Source organism: Benincasa hispida, chromosome 1 (assembly GCF_009727055.1).
Source record: "Benincasa hispida cultivar B227 chromosome 1, ASM972705v1, whole genome shotgun sequence".
Taxonomy (NCBI): domain Eukaryota; kingdom Viridiplantae; phylum Streptophyta; class Magnoliopsida; order Cucurbitales; family Cucurbitaceae; genus Benincasa; species Benincasa hispida.
Window position 1 is genome coordinate 91,125,984 of NC_052349.1, and position 11,683 is coordinate 91,137,666.

The following is an 11,683-nucleotide window of genomic DNA, read 5'->3' on the forward strand; positions in this document are numbered from 1 at the left end:
ACTTTGCAATCGAGTCTGTAATTCGAAAAATTCGAGTTCGTCGAGTCGTTCGTGATGAAGCTTCCACGCATGGCGATGCAGTTCTCAATGAAGAAGAAGACCAAGCGTTGGCGGATCGTGTAGCCTCAGGTAAACGATAGTTTGGATTTAATCGATGGTTTAGCTAATGCTAAGCGATGAGGTAAATCGTTGACCATATCGCGTGGCATTGGTTGCGCGATCGCGTAGGAACTAGAGATAGACATCGTAGTGGGAGCATGCGATGCTCGTCGTTTAGTAGAAGGCACGTGCTAGACGATCGTGTAATTAGCAAGCTTCATCGTTTATTTTTTACCTATGCGATCGCGCGTATGCGATACGGAGACGCTAGCTAAGTGATCGCTTAGGCGATGGTGCTTCACAGCATCGTAGTCACTTAGACGATCGCGAAAGGCGGCCGTTTTGCGAAGCACGCTAAGCGTCGTGTACTTCAGGCTTCATCGCTTAGTAAAGGTACACGATCGTGTAGTAATAACTAAACGATGTTTGGATTTTTCTAGATGAATCGTATAGTAAATGCTAGACGATCGTTCAACTTTGAGCACTGGTAAGCGATAGAACAAAGTGTTGTTTTATCGTGTAGACGATCGCGGGGTGCTTTAGTACACGATGGATGGTTGGAGAAGCGATGCTTTGTGGAGCGGTTAAAGACTCGGTTCGCTGTTTGAACCGGTGACTCCTTGTCTTTGTAATAGTTAGCTTTTTTTTTTTTTTTTTTTTTTTTTTTGTATTTTTAAGGCAGTTTTACCCAGTTCATTCAAACTTTTATTGCTTATACATGTGATGTATGGTACTTATATGCCAAAGTGTTTGTCATATAGTTAAACCCACCTTAGGTTGTGCAAATTATTCATGCATCATGTATTATAAATGTTATAATCAAGCGTGAAAAAATTACTTGAAAGCATGCACATGCATCATGAATATAAGAGTTGTATTTTGCATGCAGTGAGCATTATCATGCATCATCCTTTTATTATAAATTAGTATTAGTCTAAGGGTGAATGGAAGCATATTTTGCTTGTTTCATTGTTGTTTTGTATAAGTGTTATATAAAAGAAGTAGCAATGAATGGACAATGCATTAAGCATGACACTTAGGCTGTTTATAATTGTTATGAATGCCTTGCATGTGCTAGCTTCACATTGTGGTGGTTGTTTCCGTTTATAAGTGTTATAAAGGAAATTAGACCTAAAACCAGTAATTCAAAGTTGCATACGGACTTAGGTTGAACTCAAGTTTTTTAAAAGGATTTTAAAATTGGATTTAGATAGACCTAAGTTCAAATGGTTCTAAAGTGTTTAGTAACCTAGATTAATTTTTTAAAATCGGTTTAATAGGATTAAATTGGTTGAAATAAAAGATTAAATTTGTTGTAAACCTATCTATAAGGGACCTTTTGTCTAAGGTGTGTTCTGGCTAGGCTGGGGTTCTTAAGTTGATGGAAACGTAACACCCCTACTTGGGAAGCTACCTGGAAAGATGAATTAGATAGATTTTCAACAAGCATGCGACGTTTTGGTTAAAAACTTGATTAAAGAGTTTAATGGATGATAATTAAAATTTTTTCACTATCCAAGGTAAATATTACTCTTGGGAAAACCTAAAAGTCACTTAGTTAAAATCCTTAGCCGTGTTTTTTCTAAGTAAGCTAAACCCTAGGTTATAAAATACTCAGTGGATAGAAGAGGCGTATCAGATATGTCTATGATTCCACTCATGTTTCTCCCTGTATGTTCACACCATGAGAATCATGCTTGGCATGGAGATGCCCAGGATGCATCCCCCTTTGGATGGTGTTTGCATGAGTCAATCAAGGTGAACGGAGAGAGTGTTTATAGTAAGTGGGTGAAGGGTGTATGTCAACACGTCCTATGGTCTCTGTCATTGGTTAACACTGTGAGATCATTTTGTACGCCCTCGTGTCACCTTCGAAGCATCCCCCTTCGGATGGGTTTTATGCAGTTGGTCAATATCAAGATGAACTCCAGAAATGGATAAGGTCGCTTTAGGTTTTGCCCCAATCAGATTTTTTCCTTTGGATTGGCCTTTTAGGACGGACCTCTAGGGCTTAAAATGGCGGGTCACACTTACGGGAGATTGTTAAGTAAGTTAATGATCTCTTGGCCAAATCAATGATGGCTAGTCGTTATAGGAACAAGAGTTGTTATGGTATTAATGACTGGTTGAGAATTTCTCAATTCAGAAGAGAGATGACTGACCTCCCTTCGACGACTTTTGACCTAAACCTTTGAAGTGTTATTGCGAAACTAGATATCACACGGGGTTTATGTTAGTTTTGCTAAAATCTTATTGGATATTGTTTTGTTTTACAACAGGTATTTGCTTAAAACTTAATGTAGGTCAATGTATTTTTCTTTTCAGCAACTCGTTAGTATTTCCATTTAAAGCTTTTAAAAATGATCGATTATTTACAGTGGAAAGAATCATGTGAAACGAATTTCGTGGCAAACGACCTCCATTCCACTACTCTCCAAAAAAGGAGACAAGACAGTAAATGTGATTTATTGGTCTTGGAGACGTGTTTGGTAGAGAATGATGATTATGCCTGAATCCTTGATTCAGGTGTTACCAATCATGTCAGTTTCTTTTACTAAGGATTTACTTCCTGGAAAACGTTGCCACAGGGAGAGATGAATCTTCGAGTCGGTACTGGTGAGGTTATTTTAGCTGTTGCTGTAGGCAGGCTGAAATTATTTGTTGACAAGAAATGTTATCTATTACTGGATAATGTTTTTGTAGTTCCTCATATTAAGAGGAACTTAATCTCCGTTTCTTGTCTCATTGAACAAGGCTACATTGTCTCCTTTTCTGAGAATAAAGTGTTTATTTTCAAGAATGGAATGGAGATTGGTTATGGTTCAATGGAAAATAACTTATACGCACTAAGGTCGTTAGTCATAAAAGCCTTGTTTAACACTGAAATGTTCAATACGACAACAACAGCTAAAAGACCAAAGGTTTTTCCAAAGGAAAACGCCCATCTTTGGCATCTAAAGTTAGGTCACATTAACCTCAATAGGATTGAGAAGTTAGTGCAAAGAGGACTTCTAAAGAGTTTAGAAGAAAACTCCTTGTCGGTATGTGAATCGTGCCTCGAAGGTAAGATGACCAAATGACCTTTTACTGGAAAAGGTTACAGAGCCAAGGAAACCTTGGAGCTTGTACATTCAGACCTCTGTAGTCCGGTGAATGTTAGAGCTCAAGGTGGGTATGAATATTTCATCTCTTTCATAGATGATTATTCTAGGTTTGGGTATCTCTTCCTAATGCAACGTAAGTCTGAAGTCCTTGACAAGTTCAAGGAGTATAAGGCTAAAGTTGAAAACTTGTTAGGTAAGAAGATAAAAACACTACGATCTGATCGTGGTGGAGAGTATATGGACCTCCAATTTCAGAACTATATGATCGAACATAGGATTGCATCCCAACTCTCGGCCCTTGGTACACTTCAGCATAATGGTGTATCAGAAAGGAGAAACAGAACCCTGTTGAACATGGTTCGGTCTATGATGAGTTATGCTCATCTTCCAGACCGTTTTGGGGTTATGCAGTGCAGACTGCATGTTATATCCTGAACAACGTTCCCCTCGAAAAGTGTTTCTGAAACACCTTTTGAGTTATGGAGAGGCCGTAAAGGTAGTTTACGCCACTTCAGGATTTGGGGCTATCTGGCACATGTGCTAACGACTAATCCAAAGAAGTTGGAACCGCGTTCGAAGGTTTGTCTCTTTGTAGGCTACCCCAAGGAAACGAGAGAAGGATACTTCTATGATCCGAGTGAGAACAAAGTGTTTGTTTCCACTAATACTATCTTCTTGGAAGAAAATCACATGAGGGATCATAAGCCACAAAATAAGCTCGTTTTACATGAGATCTCTAGTGAGACTGAGACTGCTGAGGGTTCAACAAGAGTTGTTGAACAGGTCGACAGATTAACAAGAGTTGTTAAGGTCGGAACGCCTAGTCAACTAGCTCAAGGTTGAGATTGTCTCGACGTAGTGGGGGGGTTATAAATAGGTTTAACTGAAGCCCATAATGTCATTAAGAATGATGGGGTTGAGGATCCTTGTCTTTTAAGTAAGTAATGGAAGATGTTGACAAAGATGAATGGGTTAAGGCCATGAACAAGGAAATGGAGTCTATGTACTTCAATAACGTCTGGGAGCTTGTTGATCTACCTGATAGGGTAAGTCCTATTGGGTGTAAGTGGATCTTTAAGCGAAAGAGAGGTGTAGATGGAAAGATGCAAACCTTTAAGGTTAGACTCGTGGCAAAGAGTTATACCCAGGTTGAGGGAGTTGACTATGAGGAAAATTTCTCACCTATTGTCATGTTGAAGTCTATCAGGATTCTCCTGTCCATAGCCATATTTTATGATTATGAAATATGGAAAATGGACGTCAAGACTGTCTTTCTTAATGGTAATCTTGAGGAGACCATCTATATGACTCAATCAGAAGGGTTCATAGTTCCAGATCAAGAGCAAAGAGTTTGCAAGCTTAATAGGTCCATTTATGGGCTGAAACAAGCATCTAGATCTTGGAACATCAAATTTGACACTGCTGTCAAGTCGTTTGGCTTTGACCAGAACGTTGATGAGCCTTGTGTTTACAAGAAGATCATCAACAGCTCAGTGGCTTTCCTGGTAGCTTGGTTAGGTGGGAGATATCTACTCATTGGGAATGATGTAGGGTATCTGACTGACATTAAGAGTTGGCTAGCTGCCCAGTTCCAATGAAAGATTTGAGTGAGGCACAGTATGTTCTCGGGATCCAAGTCATTCGGGATCGCAATAATAAACCGGTTAACCCCATTTCAGGCATCATACATTGATCAAATGTTGATCAGGTACAGGATGCAGGATTCCAAGAGGGGTTAGTTACCTTCAGGCATGGAATTGTTCTGTTTAAGGATCAATGTCCTAAGACACCCTCAAGAGGTTGAGGAGATGAGACAGATTCCCTATGCTTCTGCTGTAGGAAGCTTGATGTATGTTAATGTTTGTGCAAGAACCAACATTTTCTATGTAGTAGAGATTGTTAGTCGGTATCAGTCCAATCCAGGATTTGATCACTAGACGGCGGTCAAGACGATCCTCAAGTATCTTTGGAGAACGAAGGACTAGATGCTTGTGTATGGAGATAAGGATATGATCTTTAGAGCATACGACATTGCTAATCCTTTTACAAAGGCCCTCACGACTAAAGTGTTCGTGGGTCACCTGGAGAGTCTAGGTCTGCGGGACATGCGACATCTTGTCTAGGGTAAGTGGGAGATGATACTGGGGTATGCTCTAGTTTATTGTATATTGTACATTTTCATATTGTTTTGTACATTAGTCTCCCGAGTCATTAGGACAAGTGGGAGATTGTTGGGATTGGTGTCCTAATTGTCCCAGAGTCTCGTTGTTTTGTAAAGATACAGACTGTGCAATTTATAAAATAAGTGTTATTTAATTCTGGCATTTACTCATATCCAATAAATAAAACTCCTTGGTTATCTTATGTGAACTTAAGCATGTATATGTGATATACAAGTGGATCATGCCTTAAGTGATAACCTAAATAGGTCTGTAATATAAGGATTAAGATGGGATAACTGATCCTGGTGACACTACGGATACGACCCACTTTGTAGAGGTTTGCAAGTGTTGTAAACTACTACAGATGGTAGATCTTGACCATTCATGTGAAAACGTGCGAGCGGGGGTGTCCTATACAAAGAGTTTGTATAAGACCTGGATCACAAAATGACTAGACTCTATATATAACGTCGTTGATACTAGAGACTTACATCTCACCTAAACAACCATAGGTGACACGACCTCAATCTTGAGTGTTTTGGGAACTCCTGCCTTTGAGGGCGGTTCTTTGATTAGTTTGAGTGAGAGTGGAAAGATTGCCAACTCAACATGCCTACCTTTTTGGGGACTTGTCTAATCTGGAAGCTGGAAACTCGATCCACAAGATAGAATTCACTCATTTCCCGAAGCAGGGAAAAATAGAGAGATTGCTCGCTTAAGGGCTGATTCTGGGGCTTGAACATAGTGGTCATAGCTTCTCTTTGGAAGAGAAGACTCATTCATAGTAGGACTATGATTTATGTTCATTAGTGGGAACAGTGGTACTTAAGGAGACAAATGTAACTATAGGGGCATAACGGTTATTGGCCCAACTATACTTAAGAGCGATCTAAGAAGGGTTGTTGCACTTCTGATTGGTTAAGATGGACACATAATATATCTGTGGTAAGGAGAGTTCAACTGTCGGTATTTAGTTGAGTGCCTGGCAGTTAATGGATGATAGATCCCATGACTAAAGAGTTTAGTCAGTTATTCACGTACCATTGGAGCTTCGAGCTACAGGTCCATGAGGTCCCCTTGGTAGCTCAATGGATTCAGTTGAGGATCAGTTCTTGGTGTTAATTTGAAATGTTCAAATTGACAAGAGGTATTTTGATTATATATGATATAATCGATTTGATGTATGTGATACATCTAGCAGAGAATTGACATACATCATATTTACATTAAGTACCATGGAATAGAAAAAGAACTATGGTTTATATGTTTCATGAGATGAAATATTAAAACTATAGATTATAAATATAGTATGATAAGTTGGTTATCATTTATGTTTATAATAATATTAATTATTGGATAATTAATTCTTTTTCTTTTAAATAACCAAAGTAATGGGTAGTTATTGAATCATGGTAACCATGAGTTTAAAAGGAAAATGGTTTTCCTATTTTGAAAAAGAAGGTTTTACAAAATATTGAAAAAGTTTTGAGTTCTCTCCGTGTAAAAGAAATTCACATAGTCATCAAGTAAATTCGGATTTACTAAATGACACCTAGACGAGCTAAACGATCGTGCAAAGGCGAGCTAAAACATCATGCAGTATTTACTAAACGATCACATAGTTTTGCTAGACGATCACTGGCCCAAGGTAAGCGATCATGTAGTGTCTGTAGGCGACAGATCGAGCTAAACGATGAGCTAAACGATCGCATAGCTTTTGCTATACGATCGCTTAGTTTTATCTAAACAATTGAGCATCGACCTATACAATAGGTCTCCGCCATCTCCACTTGCTCAGTCGTGTACGTGATCGGTGTTTCCTCCGTTTGCCTTATACCAAGTCCGAACAGATTTCACCCTCTGGATTCTCACACCGAGAATACCAAGGTAGCCTTGTTGGTGGTGTCAGACTCAACTCGACACCATCGAGGTTTTCTGGAGCTCGTTCGTGGTGTTGTAGAGGTTATTCACTGTTGCGGAGGAGTTTGTGACTGAGGCGATCGTTGAGGAGTTTGTGNTTCACTGTTGCGGAGGAGTTTGTGACTGAGGCGATCGTTGAGGAGTTTGTGACCGAGCGCGAAGTGTTCGTGCAGTGTTGCGGTTGTGTAGATCGGGCTTTAGAGGCTGCTGTTGTTCGAGTGTTCGTGCGCAACGGAGCGTGGAAATGCTTCTACCATTGTGCGTAGAGTTTGATCTCTTTATGGATTTGTATTGTTCATGCTATAATTTCTACATTTGAATTGTATAACCGTTTGTTTTGAAGTCGATTGTAAATATATGTTCATTCATGATATTAATTTGGATACTCTTGTTCCGCTGCTCATGGAAATCTCATATCCGATTTCCTTCAAGATCCTGTGACTAAAGAGTTTATTCAGTTATTCACGTACCGTTGGAGCTTCAAGCTACAGGTCCATAAGGTCCCCTTGGCAGCTCAATGGATTCAAGTTGAGAATCAATTCTTGGTGTTAGTTTGAAATGTTCAAATTGACAAGAGAAAATTCGATTATATATAATATAATCGGTGTGATGTATGAGATACATCAAGTAGAGGATTAATGTAAATATGATTTACATTAAGTACCATAAAATAGAAAAAGAACTATGGTTTATTTGTTTCATGACATGAAATATTAAAACTTCAGGTTATAAATATAATATAGTTCACTCAACTGGTCGTAGCTAAATGATCGCATGACATTGTCTATACGATAGACTGCCATCTTCTACATGATTGAGCACATCGTCTATACAATAGACTGTGTCATCTCCCACTTGCTTAATTGTCTACACGATTGTTGTTCCTCCAGTCTCTTCCTCTAAACGAGATCATACAGAGCCTACAACTCCTAGCTTCTCACACCGAGAATACCAATGTAACCATTGTGGTGGAGTCTTCACTCAACTCGATTGATATCGAGGTTCTGGAGGCTGATCGTTGGGTTCATGTTGTTCGTGTGGTGTTTGATGTGGATCGTGTTATTGTACCGATTGTTGTATTCGAGCATTCATGTATTGCTGTCTTGGAGACTTATCGAGCATTTGTGATCGAGGGAGTTTAAAGAATAGTTCTTCAAAGGTACGCATACGCTATTTCTTGACTCTCTATGTAAGCATGCTATAATTTCTAGTTGTTGCATGACTTTTCAGTTTCCGTTTCTTGAAGAATTATAATTTCTAATTGTATATGTTCAATATCGAATGGAATTTGGAACGATCCTTCTGCTGCTCATGAAAATCCTCATGTCTGGTTTTCTTCAGTCGACTCTTAGTGGTCCCAAATTTGATGATTTTGGCATTTCGTTGTTAATTTAATAAGTGACGTGGAAATCCATGATTGGTCCAAAATTTCTCCTCCAACAAATGCCTCGAGATTTATGCACAGATGTGGGTGGGTGAATCTCAAAAAAGATAAAGTCGACATCAAGATGCAAGTAATTTGGTCTTGACTTCGATGCTCCTAATTTAATTAAACCGTGAATTTAGTGTATAAGTTTAACTAAAATTTGTAATAAAGGACAACAAAAATTTTAATTTAAGAAAAATCTCAACCTTTATCTCAGACTTAATTTGGTTTGGAGAGATAAAACATAAAAATTCTTCTCAAATTTTTAAAAAGAAAAATTCTGGTTTCATCCCAAATTAATTTGATTTAGAGAAGAAACTTAAAAATTTTGATTTTAAAATGAAATACAAGTTTCATCGCTAATTTAATTTGATTTGGAGGTTAAAACTTAAAAACTTGGTTCTAAGAAAGAAATTTGGGATATGGCCAAATTTACAAAGGAAAAAACTTTGAGCTTTGTCCCCAATTTTATTTGATTTGGAGATAAAACTCTGACATTTGGAATGAAAAATGGAAATTCAAGTTTGACCCCCAATTTAATTTGATTTGGGGATGAAAACTAAAAAAAAAAAAAAAAAAAAAAATTGAATTTATAAAATGAAAAATCAAGTTTCATCCCCACCTTAATTTGATCTGGAGATGAAACTTAATTAGAGAAAAAGGTTTGGTACATGACCAACAGTTTTAGAAAAAGGAGGGGAGGAAAAATAATTAAAGATAAGATTTGGGGCTTGAAATAAAATTTTTAACCAAATAAAATCTCGTTTTAACCAAATCTAAGATTTTCTGATTTGATTAGGGCTTCAGTGGAGTCCTATAAATAGGACTCAAAGACTTTTGCAATCTCATCCCAATCAATTAAAGGTAGAAGGAAAAAAAAAACTTCTTCCCATTTGTTCCCATTTTTTTATTTTTTTTTAACTCCTGAGCCGCCGAGCCGCCAACCCTTCTGTTCAGACGAGCCGAGCCACGATCTTGAGCCGCCAACCGTGAGTTCGAGTCGCCAACCCCTTTGTTCAGACGAGTCGAGTCGTGAGCCCTTCTCCTCTTCACTGCGTGCGTTGGCCAACCCTTGATGCCGTCCGGTCATGCCGCATCTTGTGCTGCAATCGCCGTCCGCCACTTACCGTGCCGCCGAGTTCCTCGCCGGCCATCAGGGGAAGTGGGAGGCGACCCTAGGGTTTCCTCCTGTCTGCCCCCCTCATTTCCCTTCTTTTATTATTATTATTATTATTATTATTATTATTATTATTATTATTATTATTATTATTATTGTATATATATTGTTGGGGTTGGTGTCTTAATTCTCCCGAAGTCTCGTAATTTGTAAATTGTACACATTGTTATGAATAAAATAAGAGTGATTTTATTTGGCATTTACTCATATCCAATAAACAAAGCTCAATGGTTATGGTATGTAAACTTAAACATGTATATGAGATATACAATTGGATCATGCCTTAAGTGATAACCTAAAAAGGTCTGTAGTATAAGGATTAAAGAGGGATATCTGATCTTTGTGACACTATGGATACAACCTACTTTGTAGAGGTTTACAAATGTTGTGAACTACTACAGATGGTTGATCTTGACCATTCATGTGAAGACATGCGAGCGGGGGTGTCCTTCAAAGAGTTTGTATAAGACCAGACCATGAGATGACTAGTCTCTTTATATAACGCCGTTGATACTTAAGACTTACATCTCACCTAAACGACCATAGGTGACATGAACTCAATCTTGAATGTTTTGGGAACTCCTGCCTTTGAGGGCAGTCCTTTGATTAGTATGGGTGAGAGTGGCCTGATTGCCAACTCAACATACCTACCTTTTTGGGGATTTGTCTGATTTGGGAGGTTGGAATTCATTTCTTCCTCGAAGCAGGGGTAAGTAGATAGATTGCCCCCTTAAGGGCTGATTTCGGGTCTTGAACATAGTGGCCATAACTTCTCTTTGGAAGAGAGGACTTAGTCATCGTAGGGTCATGAGTTATGTTCATTAGAGGGATCAGTGGTACTTAAGAAGTTAGATATAACTACAGGGGCATAACAGTTACTGGCCCAACTGTACTTATGAGTGATCTGTGAAGGGTTATCACATTGTTGATTGGTTGATATGGACACAAAATATATCTGTAGTAAGGAGTGTAAAGCTGTCGACCTTTAGTGGAGTGCCTGACAGTTAACAGATGGTGGACTCGTGACTAAAGAATTTAGTCAATTATTCACGTACTGTTGGAGCTTTAAGCTACAGGTTCATAAGGTCCCCTTGGTAGCTCAATGGATTCAAGTTGAAAATCAGTTCTTGTTGTTGATTTGAAATGTTCAAATTGACAAGAAGAAATTCGATTATATATGATATGATTGGTTTGACGTTCAAGATACATCAAGTGGAGGATTAATGTAAATGAGATTTATATTAAGAACCATGAACTAGAAAAAGAACTATAGTTTATATGTTCCATGAGATGAAATATTAAAACTATAGGTTATAAATATAATATGGTAAGTTGGTTATCATATATATTTATAATAATATTAATTATTGGATAATTATATCGTTTTCTCTAATAACCAATTGAGTGGGAGGTTATTGGTGGTTTTCATGGTAACTGTCGAAATAAAAGGAAAAATGTTTTCTAAATTTAGTAGATTTGAGAGAGTTGCTTATTCTGGCAAGTACTCATGGAAGACTATTAAGTGAATTGGATTCACTAAATGATAGCTGAAGAGCGACTAAACGATCGTGGAGTGACACTACATGATAGTTCACTCAACTGGTCGTAGTTAAACGATCGCGGAGCATTTGCTAAACGATTGGGCATTCATCTATGCGATAGATTTTTATCATCTCCCAATTTGCTCAATTCATTTTACACGATTGTTATTCTTCCGGTCTCTTCCTCTAACTAAGTCCACATAGAGCCCACATTTCTAGATTCTCACACCGAGAATACCAAGGTAGCCATTGTT